The sequence below is a fragment of the Peromyscus eremicus genome, chromosome 8a (genome assembly GCF_949786415.1).
Source record: "Peromyscus eremicus chromosome 8a, PerEre_H2_v1, whole genome shotgun sequence".
NCBI classification, from domain to species: Eukaryota; Metazoa; Chordata; class Mammalia; order Rodentia; family Cricetidae; genus Peromyscus; species Peromyscus eremicus.
In genome coordinates, this window is record NC_081423.1 from 54,939,679 (window position 1) to 54,945,623 (window position 5,945).

Genomic DNA, 5,945 nt, shown 5'->3' on the forward strand with positions numbered 1-5,945 from the left:
TCAAATTGCCACAAGAAATTCAGCCGTCTGGGGACTCTGACATCCGTCACTTGTTTCCTCTCTGTCTTGAGGCTACAAGTCTAAGATTGAGCTCAGCGTGGCTGGGCGCTGGGCTCTATTCCTGGCTTGCAGATGGATGCTTCTCACTGTGTCCTCATATGACCTCTTCTTTGTGCTTGTCAGGGTGGGGAGAGGATGCTCACCCTTTCTAACGTCTCCCCTTAGAACATTCATTGCATCTCAGGAGTGTCGCCTTTGTGACATCATTTAACCCCGGTAACCACCAAAGTCCTCATTTGCATCATTTTCACCCTGGCTTCAACACATGAATTTTGGGGCACACTCAACTGTTAGCACTCATCACCTTGCAGGGACAGAGGACGTGACAAAGAGTGGGAAATGAACGGGTAAACTGTCCATTGTGTGTCTGAACATGCTTTGTTATTGTTTTGCCTCTAGATGAAGCCTGGGGAGGAAGGAGAGTCTAGCTCTGCCTGCTCAGTCCATCAGAGGAGCTTGCGTCTCAGGGGCAAAGGCAATCCTCAAGCAAGGAGACCAATAGGCAGAGGGGATGGGAGAGGAGACCATGTGTTATTTTAGTATTAATCCCATCTTCAACTACCCATCTCCTCTCATCCATTTCAGTGGTCTGCAAGGACCATGAAATCAGAGGCTGAGTCATTGACAGCCTCTACCTCCTTTGGCCAGATTAAGGGCTTCAGGCTGGGTGTGTGACTCCTGCGTGACTAGTCAGTGCTTCGGGGACATTTGCTTGGACTCTGAGCTCCTTGTGGATTTGAACCTGGAAGGATGCAGCATCAACCAGTGGTAATCTTATGTGACACAGGCTTACTTTTCACGAGGTCAGAGTTTAGTCTTCATACGAATAACCACACCTGGAACATGGAAGTCTTAATATGCATTTGTCAGTAGTGTACACTGGAACACATATCCAGCCACACCTGCAGCGAGCCGATTGCTAAATGTTGGTTATGGACAGCCCACACATTTCTTCTTCTTTTATTTATGCCAGTTTAAGTCAGGTTGTCTGGCCAGTTGCAATCTAAGTCTGTTAAAGTATGAGGTTAAAGACAATGAACTGGCCCTACCCCAACTTCTGATCCAGCTTGGAGAAAGCAGAGGTGGTCTTCCTGAGAGCTTCCTCTGCTGGTGGCCATTGGAAAACATGTCTGGAACAAAATCTCTGGTGGGTTCCTTGTGACTCACTGGATTGGCTGACTGGTAGAACCTAGCACTGAGGCTTTCCTGTCTACACTGGGGAAGGGCATGGCCCAGAACTGATATTCTTCCTGTAAGGGACATTGTTATCCAAACAAGTGGCATCAACACATGACTAGGGTTTTCCCTTGTCCGCTGACAAGATGTTGGCTCCCTCTGTGGCTCATGGTCAGCAGGGTGGGAGGGGAGGCACTTGTTGTATGGACCATGCATGTGTGACCACAGCCATAAGCAGGAATTCCATGTACTTGTTGGGCAGGGCTTGTTTGCGGAAATCCACCTCCTCTGAAGATGAACAGTGATGAGGGTCCATGGATCTTGGCATGCCATGTGCTTTAGAGCTGGTCCAGAAAAGCTCAGGGAAGTAGAACCCAGCACCGTCTGGTAGCCTGACCTGGCCTCTGCTGTTCCAGGTCCTCTTAGGGACAGGGGACCATGAAGCCCTGCCCAGTGGGCACTGGTGGGGCCTAGGACAACAAGGCAGGGTCCTTAGTAAGCAGCGTCACCAGCCCTGTTGCTACTCTTCCTGCCTCTATCATTCATGTAGTGAGCAAAGGAGAATGGGGTGAACTGCACCCCTCCTCCTTCAGGAAAAAAAAAATGAGGAGCCAGACCAGGCTGGGTGACTCAGAGGTACTTTCAGACACGTATTGGTTTCTTGGTGTGAAAATAGGCCCAGGAAGTCAGGAGATGTAGCTCTAATAGGATAAGGGCCTGCCATCACTTCACAGTGAGTGGGACGAGCCGTACTAACAGAATAACTCACACTTCCCTCATAGGCTAGAACGTGACGTCTTCAGAAGAAAATCAATTCTTTGGCGGAAAGAATGACTCTGCCCTTAAATGGTCAAGAAAAGAGTGGATGGCCTTCTTGGTTGACAGGATGAGCCTGACGTAGAACTGAAGCCCATTTCTCTGCCAGAAGAGGGCAAGTCCTGTGGCACCTAGCTGCAGTGTTGTAGGCTGTGAGCAGGAGAAAGGGCAAGATTCCAGAACTACTCAATGGACAGTCCAGAGGAAGGGTGTGGGTACACCATGCAGGAGGTATCAGACTTAGGGGTAGGGCAGGCAGAAGGTACAGAGAAACTGGTGGGAGAGAGAAAGAAAAAAAGGAGTGTCCAAATGAGATCTCACTCCTTTTCCTCTATCCTATGGCATGCAAGACCAGAGGTCCCCACAATGCTGTGTGCATCATTTGCCCTGGAGGGCTAGTGAACTGCGGCTTGCTGGGCTGTGCACCGAGAGCGTCACACACAGCAGGTCTGCCATGGAGCCTGAGAAATGGGGTGTCTAAGAAGTGCTAAATGTTGCTGAGGTTGCTGATCAGAGGCGCACACTTGGAGAGCTGCTGGCCTGCTGCTGAATGTCCTGCTGCTGCCTGCTGTCTGAGAGATGCTTGAACTCTTCAGGCAAAAGCTGCTCCTGTGGTCTGCAGAGATTGGCCTGAGAAGATAAAACATTGACAGGGGAGAGTAGGGTGGCCTCCCTTCTCTCAGAAAACAGACCACAAAAGGCTGATTTCCAAGTCACCCATGGCCCCAGCAGGCAAAGGACCTCCCTTTTGTAGGATATAAAGAAGGATCTCAGCTTGGGTGGTTCATTCCAAGCATGTTTTGCCCCCTGTGCTGAGATTTATGAAGGGTGCAGCTTGTGGACGTAGGAAGCAGCCCAGGGACATAGCCCTCGTTCCAGGAATTGGTGTCAAAGTTCATGCTTGTCCTTCCTCTCCTGTGCTGTGTGACACGGCGAGGACGATGCTTAATCTGCAGTGCCTCAGTCTTCCTATCTATGAAATGGAGCAAAGAACGTGCCCGCTGTATGGTTCACAGGGATTGCTTTGGGAGAATGAGGCAATGGATTAGAAATTAATATAAATCATGGGCAGTGTGCTATTCTCTTATATTCTGGAGTAGGGGGGTTGCTTCCAGGGCTCCCTCCCAGATACCATAACCCAGAGATGCTCAAGTCTCTTGCATAAGATGGGATACTGTTTGTATAGAACATGCAGACATCTTTCTGCATGACTTAAATAATCTCCAGGTTAATTCATTGTCCAATGCAATGTAAATCATATGCAAGTAGTTGTTAATACTGTATTGTTTGGGGAATGATAAAATGAAAAGCTCTCTACTTGTTCAAGACTTACAATATTTCATTTCTGAATATCTCAGATCTATGGTGGGCTAGAATGTGGCTAGAATCCATGCCTCTGAAGACTGACTATGGTTATTATTATTATTTTTAACTTTTAGCCAGGGGAGAAATAAGAAAAGGGAGTGTTGTGTAGGGGAAACCCTACCTTCCATAAGGTTGGTTGCTTTTCCTTTTGTCCATATTTTCAGAGAATTCAGATTTTAAAAATAATCACACCAGGCAAAAGTCCCCACTTGAGCTATGTCCTGTGCTGGCCTTAGCCAGGACTCCCATGAACATGGAAGATGGGCGTGAGTTCTTAGTGCCTGGGAAATGTTGGAATGTTCTGAGTTCAAACTGTGCAAATGTTCCTTCTTTTGAGATTTGATGTTAATATCAGAAGGCTCTGGTCCATGACAGCATGCTCAGAGATTGCCCAAGTGCAAGGACAAATGGCCAGCATTGTGTCAGCCCTGTCTTATTGAACCCCTTCTGTCTAGTGGGAGCCTTAGGGCTTAACTTCAGCTTTGAAGGCAGGCACTGATGTACCCATTTCAGAGATGAGGAGGCTGAGGTCATAGGAGTTAAATTCCTTGATTAGAGTTAAAGTTAGTGGGCATCATCGGAGTCCTTATTGTCTGAGTGTGTCCCTCTGCTTCCTGACACCAAGCTCTAAACTGTGAGATGTTTAAGAACTACAGCAAGGAACTGCTATCACCATATCCCTCCATTGATTTTTAGTGTTCAGAGTAATTCTCTTGATCCTTTTATTTTCCTAGCTGAACAAATATCCAGCTACTTGTCTGTATCGACAGTGACAGCGTTGCCTACATGCCCTCCTCTATGCCCTGGACCCTGAGTAACAGATCCTCAGCCCCAAGTGACCACAGATACCTGGAGGTCAGAGAAAGAGGTTTTTACAAGCCTTCTTGCTTTGTTGTTGTCTTTTTTTTTTTTTCCTCATTAGTCTACTGCCTGGGAAAATTCCCAGCTTGTCCCCTGTCCCCACCCCCACCCCAAAGCCACTTTGTTGCGCTGGCATAATTTCTTACAATAACATTAACATATCACTGGAGCTCATTACCTTTGGTGTAATAGTTCCCTATTGAACTGTGTCAGACTAATTATGTCAGTTCCTTTTCATTCCAGTTTAGTGCTTCTCCAGAGAGCCACAGTGCAGCACTGGTAATAATGATTAAACTGCTGTCTAATGCTCCACTGGATGGCCAAACCAAACAGGGAAATTCCTCGCTGAAGATGGGGCTCACACAGCCCCACACTTGATACAATTTGCTGTTTTAAAAGCCATTCCCTGGTGGCCATTTCTACGTGACATTGCAGGGCTGGCATTGTCGGGGAATGAGAGGACCGATCAGAGAAGGAAATAACTTTGCAAGACCTGCAGTAACCAAGAGGCAGCTTGGGTGCTTTCCACTGACCCGGGGAGCCTTGGAGTTCTGATGGGGACCATCTGGAGCAGCTCAGCCTGCGGAGGTGGGGGTACAGGAAGGGGCCAGGGTAATGAATCAGGACAAGCCAATATTAAATGCTTAAAGCTCTGTTGCCAGTGTCAGCTGAAACAGCCCCGGGAAGATGAATGAAAATGAAGTCATTTTCACCTTCTGATAGTATTCTGGGAGAGCTCTTTGCTGGAGCTCAAGATGAACACGCCTTTGCTTTTTTTTTTTTTTTTTTTCATGAAGGGAAGGAATGAACCTCACACTTTGGCAGAAGCTGTGACAGAGGGTTGATGCTCTTTACCACCCAATGGGATGCAAATCTCTTCTGAGAACCCATCACCCACGGTTATGATTCTAATAATAGCAGCTGGCATCAAATGAGTAGTTACCTTGTGAAGGCATTGAGTTGAGCTTTCATTTAAGCCCCAGAAAGAACTTTATGGGAGACTGTCTTATAGACCCATTTCGTAGATGAGAATCTGGGGTATAGGGAGATTAAGTAATTTCAAGTCACTCCTAGAACCTCCATATTTGACTACAAAGTCCAGAATATATACAAAGTTATATTCTCTCATCATTCAACCAAACAGTATGATTAGGATCGTCTGCCCTCCTGTCTTGAGCTGTGTCCTCAAGTTACTTTGTGATCATGGTGGACACTACCTCCACCTTCTTTGGTCATGAATCCACAGATAATATGAGTACAGAATGAACCATTCTGTGAGCAGGTGAGGATGGAAACAAAAAACACTGCATTCGTTCAGCCACAGTGGCTTGCTACATGACTGGCTCTACTGGGTGCAAGGGATTCTGGGATCAGCAAGAACTAGCACAGACTTTGCTTTCTCAGGATCTTAAGTTCATTTTCTGAACTAAGACAGGTTATTGGTACCAAAAAGGTGGATGGTTTTTGTGCAAATATCTAACAGTATGAAATTGGTCCTCAAGCAGGGCGCCCAGTAGAGGCTGGAAGAGTGCTGGGATGCATGCTTGTAAAAGCCTACATTGTTGTAAATGGACTGCTAAAGGTGATTCTGATGAGGTCTTGGAAGAAAACAGTGGAGAGCTGCAGAGAAAGCCTTGACCTTAGAGAGTATTTGAGACATCAAGAAT

At 46.9% G+C, this 5,945-nt stretch overlaps 1 long non-coding RNA gene across 1 annotated transcript; it reads left to right on the plus strand.

The window, feature by feature from the left end:
- Positions 1 to 310: 310 nt before the first annotated feature.
- Positions 311 to 2,830, plus strand: LOC131916177 (uncharacterized). Its single transcript, XR_009380517.1, has 2 exons — positions 311 to 407; positions 2,019 to 2,830. It is a non-coding gene; the product is annotated as an uncharacterized LOC131916177 (long non-coding RNA).
- Positions 2,831 to 5,945: the final 3,115 nt, after the last annotated feature.